Source organism: Myotis brandtii, unplaced genomic scaffold (genome assembly GCF_000412655.1).
Source record: "Myotis brandtii unplaced genomic scaffold, ASM41265v1 scaffold1145, whole genome shotgun sequence".
Classification (NCBI taxonomy): Eukaryota; Metazoa; Chordata; class Mammalia; order Chiroptera; family Vespertilionidae; genus Myotis; species Myotis brandtii.
Window position 1 is genome coordinate 394,867 of NW_005353947.1, and position 23,127 is coordinate 417,993.

General features: G+C 38.4%; 1 pseudogene; it reads left to right on the forward strand.

Annotated features, from left to right (window-relative positions):
• LOC102263447 overlaps nt 1-23,127 on the forward strand; it is a 90,686-nt pseudogene that overhangs the window by 58,864 nt on the left and 8,695 nt on the right.

The window sequence follows — 23,127 nt, forward strand, 5'->3', positions numbered from 1 at the left end:
CTCTGCGCCTGTGCTGGGGGTCTGCAGGCCTCTGCCATGGCCCAACCCAGGGGTCTGCAGGCCTCCCCCGGCTCCGGCCTACCTCTTTGGGGCAATCCATTGAGTAGCCCCAGATGTGTGGGCAGGGCCTACCTCTTTGGGGCATTAGATTGCAGGGCTTCCGCACTGTGACAGGGCACAGGCCAGGCTGGGGGACCCCTCCCCCCTCCTTGAGTGCACGAATTTCGTGCACCGGGCCACTAGTCTATATAATAAAAGCCTAAGTGACCATTACAGCAGAACAACCAGAACAACTGGTCTCTATGATGCGCCCCTGACCACCAGGAGTCAGACGCTCAATGCAGGAGCTATCCCCTGGTGGTCAGTGCACTCCCACAGGGGGAGCACTGCTCAGCCAGAAGCCAGGCTCATAGCTGGCGAGCACAGCAGTGGTAGCGGAAGCCTCTCCTGCCTCCACAGTTGTGTTAAGGAACAGCGAGCCAGAAGGTAAGGAGTGAGGGCTCCTGGACTGCGAAAGGGCACAGGCTAGGCTGAGGCGACCCACCCTCCGAGTGCATGAATTTCGTGCACTGGGCCTCTAGTTATAAAATATTTAAAACACACTATAAAAGCCTGTAGAAATTTGATTTGGCATTATTACATTGAAACTACATATCAATTTAGGAAAATATGTTTTTATTCTTTCTGATAGTGAATTTTCTTGTGTAGAAAATATACTATTCCTTTCATTTACTTAGGTCTTCTTTTGTGTGTGGTTAAGAATATTTTACTGTGTTTTCCATGAAAGTCTGGTGCATATATTATTAGCGTAAAAACCTGTATACAAGGCCTATTAGCCACTTCTCTCACCCTCTTATCTGCACTGTTGTCCCTGGACTGCTCTCTTTTCTGCCCCTCAAGCACATCAAACACACTTTTATCTGAGGACATTTGTCTTTGCTGTCCCCTCTTCTTGAAATGCCCTTCCTCCAGACAACTGCATAGATCATGTCGTCCCCTCTTTCAAGGTTCTGATCAAACATTAAGAATACGTGTGGCCTTCTCTGACCACTCAATTTAAAATAGTCCCGTCCCAGCATCTGCTCTCTCCCTTTTCTTCCTTTAATTTTATTTTCATGGTACTAATTACTCATCTAGATCTATTCACAATTTGTTTTCCCCTCAAAATTATTGTTTGTGAAATAGATATAAAAATCTCTGGAAATTTTCAGACATGATTTGTGGGATAAAGCCAATGCTAGTACTAAGTGGAGACAGAGGAATGAATAAATACAGTCCGCAAATCAAGTGGCTTCTAAATCATGGCTTCCCACGCTAGCGGTTTGGCTCAGTGGATAGAGCATTAGCCTTTGGACTACAGGGTCCCAGGTTAGATTCTGGTCAAGGGCACATACCCAAGTTTTGGGCTTGATCCCCAGTAGGGGGAGTGCATGAGTAAGCCAATCAATGATTCTCTCTCATCATTGATTTCTTTCTCTCTTCCTCTCCTTTTCTCTCTGAAATCAATAATATATAGCCTATATAATAAAAGGCTAATATGCAAATTGTCTCCTCAGGATCTTGACCCACTGGGAGTTCGACCGTTCACTATGACAAGCGCTGACTACCAGGGGGTGGTGCGGAATAAAGAAAGGCCCCAGCCGTCAGCCGAGGAAAGGAAGGCCCCAGCTGGCAGCCAGAAAGCTCTGATAGGCCCTGATCGCAAGCCAGGCCTAGGGACCCCATCCATGCACAAATTTTGTGCACTGGCCTCTAATCCTATATAATAAAGAGGTAATATGCAAATTGTCCCTCACACCCTCACAAGATGGCTGCTTATGACCAGGCCGGCAGGGGGGTTAGTGAGGGACGACCAAATGACTGAACAGCAGGCTGCGTTGGGCAACCAGGCTGATGGGAAGGCCATGAGGGGCGACCAGGACAGCGGGGAGGGGGCAGTTGGGGGTGACCAAGCCAGCAGGGGCAAGCAGTTGGGGACGATCAGGCTGGCAGGCAGGGGGGTTAGAGGGGATCAGGCCTGGGGTGGTGAGGGGTGACTAAGCTGGTAGAGGGGCAGTTAGGGGTGACCAGGCAGGCAGGCAGGTGAGTGATTAGGAGCCAGCAGTCCAGGAATATGAGAGGGATGTCTGACTGCTGGTTTAGGCCTGATCCCCTAAACCGACAATTGGACATCCCCCAAGGGGTCCTGGATTGGAGAGGGTGCAGGCTGGGCTGAGGGGAACCCCCCATGCATGAATTTCGTGCACTGGGCCTCTAGTATATATATATAAAATCAGTGCTTCCAAAAAGAGTGAATGTAACAAGTTCTTCCTTCTCTGTGTAGTTCAGAGAAGCAAGCAGGTGCTTAGAGAACAGGGAGTCTGAATATGCAAGTTTCCACCATTGCAAATTGAGTGTGCTTTATGGCTTATCCAAGTTCATAGGTAATCATTTACCTCTGGCCAGGACTTTCGCCGCTAGGCTTAGAGGGCAAATCATCTAGTAAAGGGCAAGTTAACATTAGTTGAAGATGTTATTACATTGTTATTCAAATATCTATTTCATTTAAGTGTTGCTTGGAAACTTCACCCTTACATATAGTGTTTTGTTTATATATAAGTTCACTGGTATGGCACCTATTTGTAATATTGGTCACCTAGATGTGAAAAACATCTAGGTGACCAATAAGTGGCAGTCTACCAAGTATAATGCTATAAATTAAGAAGCATTATATCATGCAAATAGGTTTGGGAAGTAGGTACCATTTCTATCACTGTATTAATAAATAACTTGAAGCTCAGAAAGTTGAAGTCATATGCCTATGATAAGAATCACATGATAGAAAAGGTAGCTGGGCTTTCAACCCAGGGGTCTGGATCCCAGAACTATGCAGTTTTATTTACGTCATGTTGTAGGCTATGTTGAGGGCTGAGGAAACTGAGACCATTTGTAAATATAAAAAAATTATAAAATCACAGTTGACATCTACAACACCACATGCTTCTTTGTAGGGCTTACCATTCAATCAGTCCACTGAGGAGTATGTGGAGAGGTTGGCTAGAGAAGTTAGTTTTTCATGTGTATTAATCTTTTTAAGTTTATGAAAAATTTGTTCACATGTTATCTTATTGTATTCTTTTTAAAAAATATATATTTTATTGATTTTTACAGAGAGGAAGGGAGAGGGATAGAGTTAGAAACATCGATGAGAGAGAAACACCAATCAGCTGCCTCCTGCACACCCCCTACTGGGGATGTGCCTGCAACCAAGGTATATGCCCTTGACCGGATTTGAACCCAAGACCCTTGAGTCCGCAAGCCGACGCTCTATCCACGGAGCCAAACCGGTTAGGGACCTTATTGTTTTCTTGATAGCAGATATAAGTTCCATTTTCCAACTAGACAAAGTGAAGCATAGAGAGATTCAGTTATTTGTCTAAGTCATTTAGAAGTCAGGACTCAACCCCAAATCTGTCTCTATAAGATTTATATGTCGAGTTTGGGTGATCAGAATCTTTCTCACGTGGGTTCTTGCCTCATGAAGTTTGAAGAATAAACTCGCAGACAAATCTAAAAGGGTTCTTTAATAAAAATATGAAAGTTTATTGGAAGCATATGCAAACTCCTTTTGGCCAGGGGTGTCCCCCAAGGGGATCCTCTGGTGAGGGGTCCCCAAATGGGAAAAGCCTGCTCTCTCTCTAATGGGAAAAAATAACAAATCCTCCTGAGTTTCTTTGTCTTTGGGTTTATAAATGCTGCAGCTCTTGGTCTGAACCTGACCCTTTCTAATTAGATCCTTCCTTAATTTATGACCCTTGTGCTTTCCTAATTGGTCATTCTTCTGAAGAGTATCAGTTTCAAAGTTCAAATCCCATGTGGTGCCCCCTTATATCTCTCCCCCTTAGCTTGCAACATTCCTCTATCCTCTGTGAATATATGCCTTCCTCTTGTAACATTTCCCTATCCTCCATGAACGTAAGATAAGCATTCTGGCATCTTGAAGCTATCTTCTTCCCTTCACATGTGCATTCCTCTCCCATGGACCCCCTTTCCCTAAAATTGCCTGTCCTGTCTCTAAAACTCCTTTCACTACTATCTAGTGCTCACTTGTTCTTTCTCCTCTAATATACACTCGGCAGTATCAATATAAAAAAAACCCACAATTTTTACCCTTATTCTGTGTTATTTAAATGGTTAAATCATTTAAAGGTATTAAATTGATTTGTGCATATATGAAATGAATTGCTGTTTGCCTTAGTCAATTAAAACTGTATGCATGTATATATGTGAATATAAATATGTATATGTGTACATATATATGTTTGTATATATCTATTTGGCAAAATTTCTTTAATAAAAGGGAAAGTGTGTAGTTTTCTGGTTTAACCTTGTTAAGTTATAGTCATAGTGGAAGTAGGAGGCATTAGAGGAAAATATAATATGCCATCTCTTCTGCCACTCTGAAACATCTCATTTTTTAAATGTAGTTATGAAAAGCATAATTTTAAATCTGCAACATATGGCACACATTAGGGATAACACATAGTTGATGGTTAAAATTGTGCATTTTATTATTCCATTGTGATTGCTATTTTATTATTTATTGTCGGTAGTTAGGAAAATGTTATCATCTTATCTCTAGGCAATTGCTCTTGATTTAAGGAGATGAGGTTGTTTTTTTTCTATATTCATACATCTTTGGAATAGCTATTTTATATTCATTCAATCTTGACATCTAGATCACAATATGTATAATGTAGTGTAATGTCATTAGAAGCTCTAGAAATAAATGGTTTCTAAGAATATGAAAATATAAGCCAAATAAAAGATAAACAGGCAAGAGGCCATACTAGTGACAGATTTCAATGACATATTAGTTTTATCATACCTTTTCCCATATTTCATGTTGTAAAAAGATGGGTTACAATTTCTCAAGTTCTTGTTTTTCACTGCAATAGGCATAGCAAACAATATGCAATATGTTTAATCATGGTTAATGTCTCCTTTTAGATTAGATTGTTTTCTACCTAATTCATCATGTTATCTTGCACTTTACTGCTTTCTATTCACTTCAGACTGCAGATGGAGAAAGTATGAATTCTGTGGTATCCTCTGATAAATATTAACAGCAAAAAAATTCTTCTGAGCAGATTCACCTTAGGTTATTTTGAGCTTTATTCATTTTTTTTAAAAAACTATGTTTATTGATTTCAGAGAGAGGAAGAGAGAGATAGAAACATCAATGATGAGAGAGAATCATTGATTGGCTGCCTTCTGCACAACCCACACTGGGGATTGAGCCTGCAACCCGGGCATGTGCCCTGACTAGAAATCAAACCATGACCTCCTGGTTCATGGGTTGACCCTCAACCACTGAGCCATGCCAGCTGGGCTGAGCTTTATTCATTATTAAAAATGACCTTGTTAATATGATAATAACAACAAATTATTTTTTGATTGTATTATAGTCTGACTAATTAAAACCAAAAACATAACTGACCTCAGCATGATTTAATGTTCTCCTGCTATTTCCCTGGACTCATGACCATTTTCTATAATGTAATTTTATGTATTGGGGAAAAAAAGTCATTTCTTTCTTGTGGGTATATATGTTCCAAGATAAAAGGATTGACTTTACATTTTAGAAAAATTGAAATAAAATGTATAAGCAAAGTTGAATTAAATACAACTATACAGTGAAGCCAAAATGCTTTCTTAAGCAAAAGGATACCCATTTTCATTTTCAGTGACCATGATAGTTTTTCAGAGGTATAATCAAATGTGTGTGTGTGTGTGTGTGTGTGTGTGTGTGTGTGTGTGTGTGTTTAAGGATTAAGGATTAGAGTCTGGTTTTGCTACTAATTAGTTGTATGGCCTGTGGGCAAGTCACTTTACTGTTCTAATCCTCTTTTTGTCAGAAATGTAAGAAATTTGGCATTCCTAACCATTAAAACTGTTCCCATATGTGCATTTTATTTGGGAGTTTAATCCAGACTGGAACAGAAAAACAAATAAGACACAGCTATGACACTCAATAAGTTCCAAAACTATTTGTTGAATGATATAGAAATAAACATTGAAAATGGAGTGGTCAGTCTAAACATTCTGTTCAGAACAGATTTGCCATTGGATGTTTCTAGGTAGAGCAAGTAGTGTTAACTCACTACTAATGACCAAGTCCTCATGATTATCTACTCTCTGACTTGGCTTACCCAGACTTTAGTCAGGCTTCTGTCCTCCCTATAGGCCCCTGAAATTTGACTCACCCAAAGTTTAAGCAAGCACCAAGGTGCCAAATCTGCCCCTACTCCCTTAACAGCTCATTCTCAGAATCAAGAAATGTTTGATTGAGGAGAGAAAAATTTTCTGTTGAAGTAACCTGATTTTACCAAACTAATCACTCTCAACATTTGCCCCACTCCCCCACAAAATTCCTGCTAACACAGCTTACTCCTCATATAAGAACTAGAGGCCCGATGCATGAAATTCGTGCAAGAGTAGGCCTTCCTTCCTCCGGCTGCTGGCAACGACTTCCCTCCAGCACCCGGGACCCGGGCTTCCCTTGCAGAGGGAGGCCCCGCCCAAACACCTCAGCCTGCCAGTCAGTGGCCTGGGCCTCCCTCTTTGAGGCAATTGTGGAGCCCCCCGATTGATTGCCCCACTGGCCAGTGGCCTCCCTCTGCAGGATGATCATAGGGCGATGGCCAGGCTCTGAACCAATCCCATCGCACCCACCTTGGCTGGCCTGGAGCTAGTGGGTGTCATAGGGTGGTCCTGGATGGTCGTCTGGAGGGTCTTCCAGAGGTTGTTCCGCTGTTCGGTCAGATGGTCATTCTGCTGTTTGGCCCTTTGGTTGATTTGCATATTATGCTTTTATTATATAGGAAAGCCTTTTTCTGTTCGATTTGGAGACTCTTGCGGATCCTGAGGTTGGAGTGTCCTCCTGTTTTGTTTTGTTTTTTGTTTGTTTTATTTTAAAATATATTTTATTGATTTTTTACAGAGAGGAAGGAAGAGGGATAGAAAGTTAGAAACATCAATGAGAGAGAAACATCGATCAGCCGCCTCCTGCACACCTCCTATTGGGGATGTGCCCGCAACCAAGGTACATGCCCTTGACTGAAATCAAACCTGGGACCCTTCAGTCTGCAGGCCTACACTCTATCCACTGAGCCAAACTGGTTAGGGCTGTCCTCCTGTTTTAAAAGTCCTTTGAATAAAGTTTCTCTTAAGTCTAGCTTTGTTTTTATTTGACAATGGGCTGGCAGACTGATCTTCAGTTATACTTTACCATATCTATACAATCAAGCATAAAGATGAATCTATGTAGGTTCTCTTCCTTTAGTATTTGAATTTATTGTAGCCTCTATCCACTTCACTGAAACTCTGCTTGGAATATTTTGTCTTCCTTGTGGTCAAATACAGAATTGAGTCTACACCAGTGGTCGGCAAACTCATTAGTCAACAGAGCCAAATATCAACAGTACGATTGAAATTTCTTTTGAGAGCCAAATTTTTTAAACTTAAACTATATAGGTAGGTACATTGTTATTAACTTAATTAGGGTACTCCTAAGCTTAGGAAGAGCCACACTCCAGGGGCCAAAGAGCCGCATGTGGCTCGCAAGCCGCAGTTTGCTCTACACTATATTTTCTTTTCAGTATCTCTGAAACTTTGACACTTCTGAAACATTCTTCTCACACAATCATTTAACTTTTTTTTTTTTCAGGATCTGTTTGCTCATTCTTTTCCCCTCACCTGGTTCTTATAATTTGAATTATATGTATCTAAGGACTTTGTCTTAAACTTCTTTTTTAACCCTTATCTTTTTTTAGTCACTCCCATGGCTTAAGGATGCTTGCAATAACCTATTTCCCATCCCCAAGCAGTATATTTATTTTTATTTTTCCATCTGTCTGAACTTTTTAAAGATTCATATAGGGCAGTGATGGCGAACCTTTTGAGCTCGGCGTGTCAGCATTTTGAAAAACCCTAACTTAACTCTGGTGCCGTGTCACATATAGAAATTTTTTTTATATTTGCAACCATAGTAAAACAAAGACTTATATTTTTGATATTTATTTTATATATTTAAATGCCATTTAACAAAGAAAAATCAACCAGAAAAATGAGTTCGCGTGTCACCTCTGACACGTGTGTCATAGGTTCGCCATCACTGATATAGGGAAAGGTTTTAACTGAACACATAGGGAAAGAGATTGGGCTTCTTTGTGACCTAGTAGGACTGTGAGACCCTCAGTGAAAAATCTGAAAAGAGTAAGACAAATGTAGAAAATATGCTGAAAATATGACATTAACCATGAGAATAATGTAAAACAAAGTACAAGAACATTTATGAGGAATAAGGAGGAAATGTGGGGAAGATGAAATAAACCAAGAGGCTTTGGTATAATGAGAAAACAATAGTGCAAGATAAAAGAATGGGAGCAGGAATGCGAAACTAGAATGGAGAGAAATGGAGCAAAAATAAAAGAATGAGACACTTGAGGAGATGAGAGATGAAAAACAAGAATGAGAAAATAGACATGAAAACATTTTTTTTTTTTTTGGAATTTCCCATGTGGGAGAATAGGAGGTAAGAAGGGTAAATCAAGGCGGGTTTCGGAGAGAGCACATGCTCATGTGCAGGTGCACACTGCGCGCACACATTCACAGGCCCAGGTGGTGGGCGGAGCACGCGTGTATATCCATAGCTGCTGTGTGCCTAACGTGTGGCTGTAAATCGTGTCTAGAGCCTTATTACCACTTGGCCCAATGTCAAGCCTTGCAGAATCAGGTAAGAGAGGTGGTGAGGCGTGACTCTGCAGAGGCTCCAGAACATTCGGAATGGGGTGGGTGAGGCTAGGTGAAATTTGCCACTTCCCTAGCATGTGATAATTTTACCTTTGTGGGGCAGAGGAAGGTATAATCTTTTTTTTTGTTTTGTTTTCTTTATGCTTAATTTCGAATTTGTTTGTTATAATTTGGCTAATCTCTGGAGTCCCACAATTTGAGCTTTCAAAGTCCATTATCATTTATCTTTACCTTGAGGTTGTATTTTGTTTGCTGTTTTTTCGCTAATCTGTGAGAAAAGAGGCTTCTCCTTTGCAGTTCCCATGTGGCCTCTTCACTGACTGTGGAAGTGGGAGACACTGTGTGACATAGGGTTATTTTGGACACCCTAGGGTTCCTGTCACTAAGGGAAGGCCTTTCCCTTCAGCGCATAAGTGCTCTAGAAAACTCAAAATTCATTGTCTATTGTCCTTCTCCCACCCCCACCCCCCTTTTTTTGCACTATTTTACTGTTTGGTCAAGTCTGTCATTGCTTATTTAAAAATTCCTTTTTTTTTAAAATTTTGTTTGCTTTACAGATTTTTAACAAGTTTATTGTTTAAAATCACCCATAACCCTGCTATTAAACAAATACCTCAGTGGTCATTTTATTTAAATTCTGTTTTAATGACATACAATATTGCTTTTTAGGGAAAGGAACATAGCTGGTTTGTCTTTGCTGTGCTAAATTAAAGGTCATTTTGGATCTCACGCTAAGGATGAATCTTCTCTTCTAGGAAATGTCAGGAATCTTGTGATTTTTGAAATGTGAAACAGATTATTACAATTTCACATAAGCCACTTTTGACAGAATATTACATATTCTGTTTTTAGAAGCTTTATATGATTTAAAAACAAAAAACAAAAAACAAAAGCCTGGCTTTATGTAGATAATCCAAACAATGAAAAAAATGACAATATTGCCAATTGAACTATACCAATAATAGATGCCAATGTATGACAAATCTCCATTTCAGAAAAGCAAAATATGAATAAAATAAGACTTCAAAATCAATAAAATACAATAGTTTTATTCATTCTCTCCTATATGTATCCTGATGATTTTCTTTTTATTGCATGTCTAAGATTTTTCCAATAAAATATGCAGTATTTTTATTTTTTACCTCTCATATTTATTGGGGTTTATCTGGTCTATTGGACTTTTCAGAGAACTGGCTTTTGAATTTCTTTAACTTATATAATTAATTTCATTTTCTACCCATAATAAGTTACATTTTCCATTTATATGTTCATTTTTCATCTTTTCCAATTTATAAGGATAAGTTCCTCTCTTTTATCTAGTTTACATTTTTGTAATTAGCAAATAGATTTAGAATAACAGAATTCCTTTTGACTATGGCTTTTCAGTGCTCCAAATATGTGATGACATCTGCATTTCATTGCTTTCCAGATAACAATGTAAACACCCTAATTTTTGTTTTATTGTCTAAAGTTAGAAGCTTTATATGATTGAATGAAAATGAATCAGTACGTTTTAGAAATTAGAGGTGCACTTGAACACGTGAGTAAAGGAGAATATTTTTTCTTAAGCAAATGTGTATTCATGGTACCATCTAAAGTAGGAATTTTTTTAAACTAGTAATTTACAGATGGAAAAAAAAATGCCTCAGAATGATTCAGTAAATCCTTTTACCAAGCAGATTTCTTTCCATGGAAATTTTAGGGTTTCTTTAGATGGGGTAAGGGGGACTGGAGGGGAGCGGGGCAGGGCACGTGTTACCTTGATGGAGAATATATACTGTTTTCCTTGAAAGAATAGAAAATTCAGTGTGTAATAATGAGATCTATCAGGAACCCTACCTTCTAGCCAGCAGGCTGGAACTTGGTATTGCTTAGAGACTTGGGGCTGAGTTTACTTAGTAAGTTCAATTCATTTTTTCCCCACCAAGTGCTTATTTCTCTCTTATAAATCATTCTGTCTTTTCCCCCTATTAGACATTTTAAAAAGTCATTGTCAGTACATGGTGTGCTTTAAAAACGAGTCACTTGCCTCACCCCTTGTTTTGGTCTCTACTCTTTGGAAAAGTTGTATTAAAAGATTTTAACATTTCACATGGAAATCTTTTAAGATCTTTGACTACTGTAAGAAATGTATATATGAAATTCAAGAAAATGCCTATCCTCTGAATAGTTTATGAGTAATTATTTTAATGTAAGAATTCCCAAATAGATCGTGTTTCTAAATTATGTTTAATAAACTATTTTTATTTCTATACTTTATTTCCTTGTAATTTAACTTCTAGATCTATATTTATTTGTCTGTTGGTTCCTGCTTATTTAATTTTCACTCTTCAGAATTTTGGCTTGTCAGAGAATATGTTTAAATCAATACTTCTGCAAATTAATAGAAGGGGTTTTACAAACTACTGAATGCAAAGAGAGCAAAATATCCTTTAAATTGGCTAATCCAAGGATTATTAAAAGATGTTTCCCTCATAAAGGGAATGAAATAATATAGCAATTAGAATTGAACTATATAAATGTGTACTCCAATTGTGAACCCTAGAAAGATGACAGTGTAATGAGATTTGACAGCATGTAGAGAGATGAAAATTCATTGATAAGCTAAGATCTGCATTAAAAAAATTGATTAACATCTTTGTATTATGTAAGAAGATTGCTTAGTATTTCAGGAGGAGAGCAGCAGTTACGTGGCATTTAAATCTATTCTGAATTAAAAATGATCAGTTTAAAAATTATAGAAAATTCTTATGCAAATGAAATATAATCAAGCTATGCTCCAGACTCATTATGCATGATTGATATGCACTGTAACTTGCTTACTAATTCAAGGAGCAGAGGAATTCCAATTATCATATTGTTTATTAGGTACCGGTGCCACACTGCTGGAGGTGATATTAAATTGATTACGATAAACACTATAAACCAACAAGATAGGTTCTTATCCAACTTGACATTTATTTTTTATGAAATGATGAGAACTTTTTACTATCCTGAAAACCTCAGCTTCCTCATGAATGTTGACATCTTAGGATTTTGACAACACTAATTAGTTCAGGATAAAAGCTGAAGTTGATATATCAAAAGTATTTATTTTTTTAAGTTTTAAGAGGACAGATTTTAATATGCCCTTTTAAATCCTGCTTGCAGATTGAGCTAACCTTGGAAATCTATGATCACAATGTGCTAAAATTTCTCACAGCTTTCAGTTTAAAATTTAATTTTTTAATTGATATTTTAAAATTAATATTTTTAGGCTTTTTTAAGTTAAAAAAAATGGTTGGTTCAGGATAAAAGCCAAAGTTCACATATCAAAAGTGTTTCTTATTTTGTAAGCTTTATCTGAACAATTTTAAGATGTCTTTTTCATACTGTGGGGGTAGAAGAAACTTTCCTCTACCCTTCAAGTTTCTTTCAGCTGGTCTAATAATTAAATCTACATTTTATTAAACTTCTGTTTTTCTTTTGTTAATCTGTCTTTTATTATGGAAGGTGGGTGCAGTGGCCTCAGCCAAGAATCTAGAAGAGTAGAGGGAAAATTATTCTTCCTCCCCTACTAACATTTTTTTTATACTTCCTTCCAGTCTTTTCACTATGAGGGTTCTCTATTATTCATTAAAATCCAGAAGAAATATTTTAATGTTTGAATATTATGAAACAACTGATATTTGTGACCTGAGTGTTTAAAACAAGGCATCTTATTTAATTTTTTTTCAATTACAGTTGACATCCTATCCAATAAAGAAGGAATATGCTAATTGACCCTCATGCCATTGCAAAGATGGTGGCACCCATAGCCAGTAAGGAGGGAATATGCTAATTGACCGCCCTGCCTTCAAAGATGACGGCACCCACAGCCAATAAGAAGGGAATATGCTAATTGACTGTCATACCCTCAAAGATGGCGGTGCCCACAGCCACAAGATGGCGGTGCCCAGTTCCCTCAGCCCTGCTGGGGTGGCAGGCACATGGCAAGGCTGGGCCTGCCGCTATCTCTGGGGTCCCCCAGTCTCCTCAGCCCCCTAGTTGCCCAGGGCCAGCCTGAGGTGCAGGCAAGCCTTGGATGGCGGCTGCCCAGCCGCTCAGGGCTGCTTGAGGCTCAGGTAACCAGAGCCAGCTGAGGCTTGCACTGCTGGCAGTGGCAGCAACAGAGGTGTGATGGGGGCATCGCCTTCCCCTGATCGCCAGGTCACCTCCCACCCCAAGGGCTCCCAGACTGTGAGAGGGGGAAGCCAGGGCTGAGGGACCACCCCCTCCAGTGCATGAATTTTCATGCACCGGGCCTCTAGTACAATATAATATTAGTTTCAGGTCTAGTACCCATCTGATACCATATATAATTATTACAATTTTATTGACTACTAGAGGCCCGATCAGCTGCCTCCTGCACACCTCCTACTGGGGATGTGCCCGCAACCCAGGTGCATGCCCTTGACCGGAATCGAACCTGGGACCCTTCAGTCCGCAGGCCGATGCTCTATCCACTGAGCCAAACCGGTTTCGGCTATTTCTGTTTTGTTTGTTCATTAATTTTGCTATTTAGATTCCACATATAAGTGAAATAATGTATTATTTGTCTTTCTCTGTCTTATTTCACTTAGCATGATACCCTTCTAAGTCCATTCATGTTGTCTTGTTAAGATCTTTTTTATGGCTAAGTAATATTTTAATATATATATATATATGCCACATCTTTATTCTTTTATCTGTTGATGGACATTTAGGTTGCTTCCATATCCTGGCTATTATAAATAATGCTGCAATGAACATAGGGGTAAATATATCTTTTCCAGTAAGTGTTTTGGATTTCTTTAGATAAATAGCCAGCAGTAGAATTGCTGGGTCATAGAGTAGTTCTGTTTTTAAATTTTTGAGTTACTTTCATACCCTTTTCCATACTGGCTGCACCAATCCACATTCCTGCTGACCATGCCCCAGGGTTCCCTTTTCTCCACATTCTAGCAAACAATTGTTTTTGTTGATTTATTGATGATGGCCATTCTGAGGTGATATCTCATTGTGGTTTTGATTTGTATTTCCTTGATTAGTGATGTTTAGCATCTTTTCATATGTCTATTGGATATCTGTATGTCCTGTTTGGAGAATGTCAATTCAGGTCCTCAAGGGCTTCTTATTTTTCATTTGAAATGTTTTATAATACTCATAAAAATCTTATTTGCTTTTTATATTCTGTTATTTGTCAATGAGTGCATCGAGAAGGAAAGAAAATTGTTCCCTTTTTTCTGCTGGAGACTATTGGAACTGTATGGAATCAGAGAAGTTTAGTTTGGGGTAGTAATCTCAAATTCAGAACTATTGACATTATGCTCCAGATTATTCTTTGTTGTGGGGGACTGTCCTAATGCATTGTAGGATATTGTTGGATGTTTACCAGCATCCTTAGTCTTGATGGAACAGATGTCAGCAGTACTACCCTGGCTAATTGTGACAGTAAAGAATATCTCCAGACATTTCCGTTTTCTGAAGTGTGGGAAGCAAAAACACCTAGGTTGAGAACCATTGGTTATGAGGGAGAATACTAGTTGGAGGGAGGAAGTGGGATTGCAAAATAGACCAAATGCACAGGAGGAGGGGTGGTGGAAGAGGGAAGCAGAGAGAGTGCAAGAGGGATGGAGAAGATAGAAGATAGGAGGGAGGGAAGAAGAGAGAGTGCATGAGAGAGAGAGAGAGAGAGAGAGAGAGAGGAACAGGAGGGAGATTTCTACAAGGAAGGAGGGAGATTTCCCACAAGGATCAGACAACTGAGCCCACTGTCAACTTTATTATAGGAAGTGTAGAGCTTGTGGTGAGCTATACATAACCTTCAGTGAAGGGGCCACTGGTCTGCTGTTTCATCCAATTGTCCCTGTGTGAAAAGCTAAGCTCAGGGTACTGTGTTTTTTTTTCCCTAGGGAAACCAAAGGTCTCTTTTAATTAAAAAGTAAAAATATTGTACTTAAGGAAACCTCCAAGTTTTAAATCATCTTTACAAATACTTATTAATGGCTCACTCAATGCTAAAAACTGTTGTAGGCAATGTGGGTAACATACAGGCAGTGTTCTTTCTATAATAGAGCCTCAATGCAGTGAGGTGAGACAGACAAGTAAATGTCAGGTTATGGTAAATTATTTGAATAAAAATGAGAGGCTTTTAGTCAATATGAAATAGTGAAGGAGGCATGTCTGAGAAGTGATCTTTGAGCTGGTGCTTGAAGAGAGCGAGGGGATGAACTGTGTGAGATAGAAGCATTGAAGCATTCCAGGCCCTGTGGCAGGAGCAGCTTCAGAAGAGCAAAGAGTTCACAATGGCTGAGGGTAGTAAGCAAGTATGGCAGAGGATGGGATCAACTGTATCTTGAAGAGCTTTGTGGGCCATGATGCTTCCTTTGGTCTTTAAAGAGTAAGAGAGGGAGCCATTAGAAGGTTTTGAATACAGGAATGACATTATGATATCCCTTGTACTTCAGCAGTTTTCACATGTCAACAGTATGGGAATCCCTGGGTGTTGCCAAAATGCAGATTCCTCAATCCCACATCAAAATTATGAAAGCAGATGCTCTGGGGTGGGGCCTGGGAATCTACATTATCTAATAAGGTTTGTCAGGTGACTCTGATGTAGGTGGGTGAGGAGCACACTTTGAGAAATACCACTTTAGAAGGATTTGTCTGGCTATAATAGGGACAAAGGCACAAGCAGCAAGGTCTCCTGGAAGGCTGTCACCCTATCCTCAGCCAGAAATGTTGGGCGCCCAGGTCAAGTGGTTGTGGAGTTCATCACCTTACCATTGTACTTGCTTTTGCTGAACTTGTCTTTGCATCTCTAAAATGTACACTATAAGATGTTGGCAGGGTTTAAAGGTTAGAAATGTGTGTGAATATTCAAAAATACATTTGTTTTTTGAATGAAAAAATATATATTTCAGACTCTGATTTAGTCTGATAAGTTTGTGATATGTAGATTGACTTCTGACTCCCTCCAGTCTGACATTGGCCTCTCATTTAGGGGGATTATACCCTCATACCCATTCTCAAATACAAGTTACAATTGTTGCATCCACCTTTCTGCTCACTCTCTAAGAAAATACCACCTTTAAAGAGATCATTTCAAATATGAAATATTTTTTTACTTTTGTATGCACATAGGTAACTTTTAATATGATTTTAGGTGCCAGGTAGTGTTCCACACAGTAAATGGATAGGAAAAAAGGGCCTTCTTCATTGCATCAGTATCTACTGTCCTTACTGCTAACTCATAACACCTTAGTCTTGTTATGGTGGGATTTCACTTTATAGTGTGCTTTTGTCTGTATTATATTAATAATTTTCACAGTGGCCCTATCTGTGTTTTTAGGCAAGTCAGCTGGACCTCAGCAAAGTTAAGTCACTTGTATAAGGTCACGCCTCTCAAATGTGGTGGAGCCAAAAACAGAATTCCAATTTTTCTGATCCCATTACCCCATGTGGTGATGTGTGTATGTGCACATAAAGGTATGCTTGTGTTTTGTTCTGTAGCTGAACAGCAATTAGATATTTTCCTTTTAATTTTTCTCTCTCTCAAATACTCACACACATTTAGAATAGATCATTCTTTTTCTTTAAAGTAGGAATAAGAATAAATTAGGAATAATAATGTTTAAGAATACCAAACTGGTGAAAGAGATATGGTGATTATCTATGTACACCCAGCAGAAGAAAATATTGCTATACAGTTTAAGCCTTTTATGTGCCCTCTTTGATCCCATAATCTTTTCTGCCATTACGGGCTATACTGTTGTGGGCTCACATATTTTAAAATGAAATATCCTTTCAAATACTAACAGTTTACGTTGCATCTAAGAATAGTTGCATACCTATATATGTGTATTCCTATATATGTATTATGTGCATGTATACATATATGTATGTAAATGTATGCTTGATATTTCATAATTTGATTTACTGTGATTTTAATTATATCAGTAATAATACATTGCATTTTTGTAGTGATTTACATTTACAAAATACTTTGAAATATTTCATCACATTTTACCTTTAGGAACTGACACATGTGCCTTATTCCCCTGGACCTGCAAAGTCTCTGAAAGTTGAATAGATAAGCATGTGTGTGCCTTGTTGGTGCAAGGTAATCACTTTATTTTTTTAAATACATATTTCTTTTTATTTCAGAGAGAGGGAGCAATAGAAATATTAATGATGAGAATCATTGATCAGCTGCCTCCTGCATGACCCCTTGGGTTGGGGAACAAACCTGCAACTCAGTCATGTGCCCTTGACCAGAATTGAACCTGGGACCCTTCCGTCTGCAGGCTGACGCTCTATCCACTGAGCAAAATAGGCTAGGGCATCACTTTCAATATTTCCCTATTCTAACCACTGTATGAATCATTGTTCAGAATTCTCTTTTCTGAATAGGCATGAATGTGAAACAATGGGGTATTATTACACTACTTCATTGTAATCAAATGCACCACCTATATGCATAAACACATTTTAATTCATGACACATTATTTGATATAAAAGGTTGACATGTATTTCATTAAGAACAACACCTGCAGGTTTCTTGGAACTTCTTGACATTCTTAGCCATTCTCATGAATCAGATTTTCTACTATGGTTCCTTTCTTATGTCTGGTTAGATAGAGCTGCATGAATTATCCCCCTGTTTCATTCCTTAGCTTTTCCAGAGCTACATTTTGCTCTGGAAAGGGGAAAGAAAACTCAACTGACTTTCTTCCTCAGACTTATAATGGGTGTGACATTTTCTGTAATACATTTCAGGCCATTATTCAGCAATTTATGATCTGTAGCCTGTTTTTTCACCTAAGGCTAAATCATCACTTTTATATTAGGTATAATACAGTTCCTGGGGGAATGTGTGAAAGACTGAGGAATAGTTGAATTGGAAGAAAAGTAAAATTTACCTTTGACAAGTGGGTCTATGCTAAGTGATGTAAGGAAATTAATGAAAAATGAAATAGGGTAGTAGCCCCAAACTCACAGGGAAGGAGATGATTCAACTGTATTTAGTAGCAAAATTCTGTGGGCCTTAATAGAGATTTCACTTTTGAGAATGTGGTGGGTAATGAGGTATCCTGGATGAAGGCATACAAAAATCTGTTTTTGTTGCCTGGATCTATTACATTACCAAATACAATACTTATGGTAATTATTAAATTTTAAAGAACTAATTATGTCCATGAACCTCAAAGAGATGGATCTATTAGTTAAGAAATACCTAACTGGTAAAAGAATAGTGCAGTGATTACCTGTGTACTCATCACCCAACTGAAAAAAAATAAAACATTACTTAGAGTTCAAGACTTAAACACCATTTCTGCTATTTGGAAATCTGAAAATCTTTCATTTGGACTAAATGAATTCCCTTAGGTAGTTAGGGCTATGAAAGATGATTTGTTCCACAGTTAGCCATGCTGCTTGGGAAGGTGGTGTTTAATATTCTATGAATTACCAAAGTTCCAAAGTTAAGTAGAAGGCTTTCTAAGAGGAGGGATGAGGAGCAGTATTTCAAACCCAGGCTGATATAGCTAAAATATTTTCAAACTTGCACTCCATGAACTTTCTAGCAAATTGTCAAATTTCAAATTGAGCTTCCCACTTTATCTTGAATATTGGGCTTAAGGCTAGCTGACATATTGATTCAGAAGATATTTATTAATAGTTGCTCAAGAAGAGTAAAAGGTAACTTTACCACAATATAGGATAAATGAAACTAGATGTCATATACTGATATAAAAAATGTAGTGTTTTCTCCCAGTGATACAGACTGCTAACATGGAATCACTTTGGCATCATAACACAACAAAATACTTGACAATATTGCCATGTAATCCTTTTGCATGAAAGTGGGCTTGACTAAGTCTAGCCTGACAACACAGTGGTTGGTATAAATTATAGTTCAGCTGACTACTTAGCATCGAAAGCAAAAATAAGCATGTAATTCCTTTAAACAAGGGATAGTTTATGAAATAAACATTTTCTGCTTTAGAAAAAAAAGCTTTATGAAATTCAAGAGGGTTTTGCTTTTAAACATTACTTACTAATTGCATTTAACCATAAAAATAACTCAAGGTTTTTCCCTCAGACTGCTCCATACTGTTGCATATATAATATTTAATTAGATGATTCATTAAATTTATGAATGTTTTCAACTCATGTTGAATATAACTTATTAAATTTTAATTTTAAATGACAGTGTAACCTCTTTTGGAGTAACCCTGCTTAAGCTGGCTGTGACTCAGACATTTATATATTTTGCCTATGCTGCTGGGGTTACATGTACACAAGAGACAACTGAACAGCTTGTTTCCCTTCTACTCTTAGTCTCTTTTAGCCCAGGTATAACTTATCAACTTTTCTTTGGTGCTCTCTCCAGTGATCTGCACGTAGGTATCCAACAAATGCTAAGTGATGAACATATTTCTGTTTGAGCAGCCAGTGTAGTCAAATGGAATAATTGCTAGATTTTAAAAAGTCAGGTGTTCTGGCTCTGTCTATAAGAATATGTGCAATCTTGTTCTATCCCCTTTCTTCCCCTTTTTACCTATCCCCCTCCCCCACCTCCCTTTCCTTTGACAAGCATCAGCTTATTCTCTGTATCTGTGGGTTTGTTTTTTAGATTTCATATCTAAGTGAAATCATATGGCATTTGTCTTTCTCTGTCTGACTTTTTTCACTTAAGATAACACCCTCAAGGTCCACCCATGTTTTTGCAAAGGGAATGTTTTCATTCTTTTTTATTGTTGAGTTTTTGGGCCTCCTTTGGGCCTTAGTTTTCTTACCTAGCATCTGAATATCTTAGACTCAATAGTTTCTGAAAACACCAGTCCAGGATTAACCTTCTGTAGTTTGATAACTCCCTCACCCCTCATTCTGCCTATTGTGTTAGTTCCATCTATATGTCCAGTGGAGATGCTACTATATAAGTTACCTTAATGACAGTCAGATAAGTCTGTGTTATGCTTTCAGTTTTTTTCAGATTCATAAATAACTTCCACATTGAAATTTAGAGAAAAATAAAAGTAGCCTTTTCCTGTAAATGGAAAGAATTGCTACATATTTGAACATTGCTACATATTTGAAATCTGGATCATCACGCTAAACACACTTCTGGTTAGAAATAGCCCTTACCTTCCTGTCCTCAAATTTTCCCCATAAACATTTCCTGGCTTCTTCCTTTTAGGACTTTGCTGGGGAGTCAGGAAGACTTGCTTTCAGATCTCCATCTGCTACAAAATCTCTGTGTCACTGAGGGCCATTCCTTTCCCAAATCACACCTCAGTTTCCCCAACTGTCAAATCAGGAAGCTTTATTTGATGATATCTAGAATCCATTATATTCTGATTCTATATGAATCTATGTTTGGGGATATCAATTATTTAAAGATAAGGAAATACAAAATAACTTTTAATGAGCACCTACTATGCGCCAAAATGGTAGGTATACTTTAGAGGTAAGAAAACTGAGGACTGCCCTAGCCGGCTTGGCTCAGTTGATAGAGCGTTGGCCTGGGGACTGAAGGGTCATGGGTTTGATTGAGAGCAAGGGCATATGCCTGGGTTGAGGGCTCAATCCCCAGTAGGGGGCATGCAGGAGGCAACTGATCAATGATTCTTTCTCATCATTGATGTTTCTATCTCTCTCTCCCTCTCCCTTCCTCTCTGAAGCCAATAAAAATATATTTTAAAAAAAGACATAAAACTGAGGACTGAGATTGGTTATCATTAATAAACTAGCAAAGCTACAAATGACAGAGTCAGGACTGAAATCTGTGTCTATATGATTCCATAAGCCATACTGGGTGGGCAGGGAAAGGGGTCTGTTTTATTTTATTTTATTTGGTAGGTGATGGGGAACAAGTTTTTGAGCAAGGGTTAGTTTCATAAAGGGCATAATTTTAAAAGGTCAGCATGAAGGAATGCCTAGAGGATAGCAGCCATTTTAAATTCATCTCGTTACTTTCAACATCTAACAGTATTTAGCAAATGGTAGATACACAATTGATGTTTATTAAATGAATGGAGGAATGCATGGATGGATGGATAGACAAAGGAATGATGGTCATGAATAAAAGAAGAAATCAGAGAAAGGAGATGTACTAGTGATGACACTACTGTGATAATCTGGACATGAAGTAATAAAACTTTGAACTAGAGTGGTGGCCGTTGGAAAGGACACATGCAAAGATGAAAAAATGACTGGATCAGGAAATCAATTAGATGTGGGCCTGAGAGAAGCCAAAAATGACCCCAAAGTTTTGAAGTCTTGTTGGTTGCCAAGATGGTTTGATACTATTCTCAGAATTCGGGTGGTCACCTTGTAGTCTAGCATCTATTTCCAAGTGCAGTGGAGGTCTGCAAACAATAGAAAACAAATGGAACCCAGTACTGTCTGAATGAGTTGTAAAACTGAGTCTATTTATATTTGAGTTTGACCTACATAAGGACCAAAATACAGTGAAGAGGAGGTGGTGGAAAAATAGACAATATATGTCTCATGTGGCAGTTAACTGTAAGAGGCTGTTGTTGCTATTGATTTTTAAAAGAACTATTTTCTGCCTCATTTCCCCCCTTTTCTTTCTTTAATCAGTATGTCTGCTGATTGGTATTGAACTGGATACCACTTATTCATGTGTAGGGAGTCTTCTGGCTGAAGACTGAAAAAGTAGAGATCATTGGCAATTATCAAGGTGACTGTACTGGTCCAAGTTATATAGCTTTCACTAAGTGAATACCTCATCAGTGAAGTTACTAAGAACAAAGAGGTGATGAACCTTACCAGTACCATCTTTGATGCCAAAGAGGCTGATTGGTTGCAAGTTTGATGATGCCACAGTTCAGTCAGAGTGAAGCACTGGCCTTCCCAAATGATTTGTGAAAAGGGAAAGCCTATTTAGGGGAGAAAAATATAAAATGCAGTAATTAGTGTCCCAGCCTACTTAAATGATTCACAGTGTCAGGCCACCAAGGGTGCAGGAACATCACTGATCTTAATATCCTGAGAATCATTAAGAAGCCTACTACAGCAGCCATCATCTATGGCCTGGATTAAAATGAAACAAACAAAAAGCTTTAAAAAAGAGAAAAATGTGCTGATCTTTGACTTGGGTTATGGCACCTTTGATGTATCTATCCAAAACATCAAGGATGACATCTTTGAAGTAAAATCCACATCTGGTAACAACCACCTGGATAGGGAAAACTTGGATAACCTATGGTGAAGCACCTGATTGAAGAGTTCAAATGCAAATACAAGAAGGATATAGCCTCCAACAAGTGGGCAGTGTTGTGCCTCCAGACTGCCTGTGAGAAGGCAAAATGTTTCTTGTTTCTTTTTTAATGCCAGGATTGAAATTGATTCATTCTTGAAGGATGTGGATTTCTACACTTCCATTTCCAGAGCCCACTTTGAGCAGTTCAGTGCTCTTTCCCATGGTATCATAAAGCTAGTAGGGAAATATCTGAAGGATGCCGAATTTGACAAAAGCCAAATTAATGAAATTGTGTTAGTGGGTGGTTCCACTTATATTCCATAGTTTGAAAAATTGCTGAAAGATTTCTTGAATTGAAAGGAGCTCAACAAGACCATCAACCCAGAGGAGGCAGTGGCATATGGCACAACTACTATACAAGAACCTATTCTCCTGGTTGACAAATCAGAGAATGTAATGTGCCTGATCTCCTGACCTTGATATTAGCCCTTTCTCCCTGGGCATTGAAATGGCAGGGAGGATGTGACATCCCTTATCCAGAGAAACACCACGGTTTCTACAAAGCAAATTCAGATGTTCACAACTTACTTTGACAAGAGACCACTGTCTTAATGAAAGTGTATGAGGGAGAAAAGGCTTTACCTAAGAGGAAGAAACTGCTTGGCAAGTTCATGCTCCTGGAATTCTCTAGCTTACTAATGTGGCATTCCTAAAATACAGGTGACCTTTCACATAGACACCAATATCATTATAAATATAAATGTTGCCAATGAAAGTACTGGCAGGAAGAACAAAATCAACATCACCAACCAAGACTGTTTGGGTATACATGATATTGACCAGATTATAAAAGAAGCAGACAATATGAATTAGAATATGAAGTCAATAGAGATAGGGTAGCACTCAGAAATACTATAGAATCCCACATGTTCAATGGCATGAATTTTTTTTTAAATGTGTTTTATTGATTTTTACAGAGAGGAAGGGAGAGAGATAGAGAGTCAGAAACATCGATCAGCTGCCTCCTGCACATCTCCTACTGGGGATGTGCCCGCAACCCAGGTACATGCCCTTGACCGGAATCGAACCCGGGACCTTTCAGTCC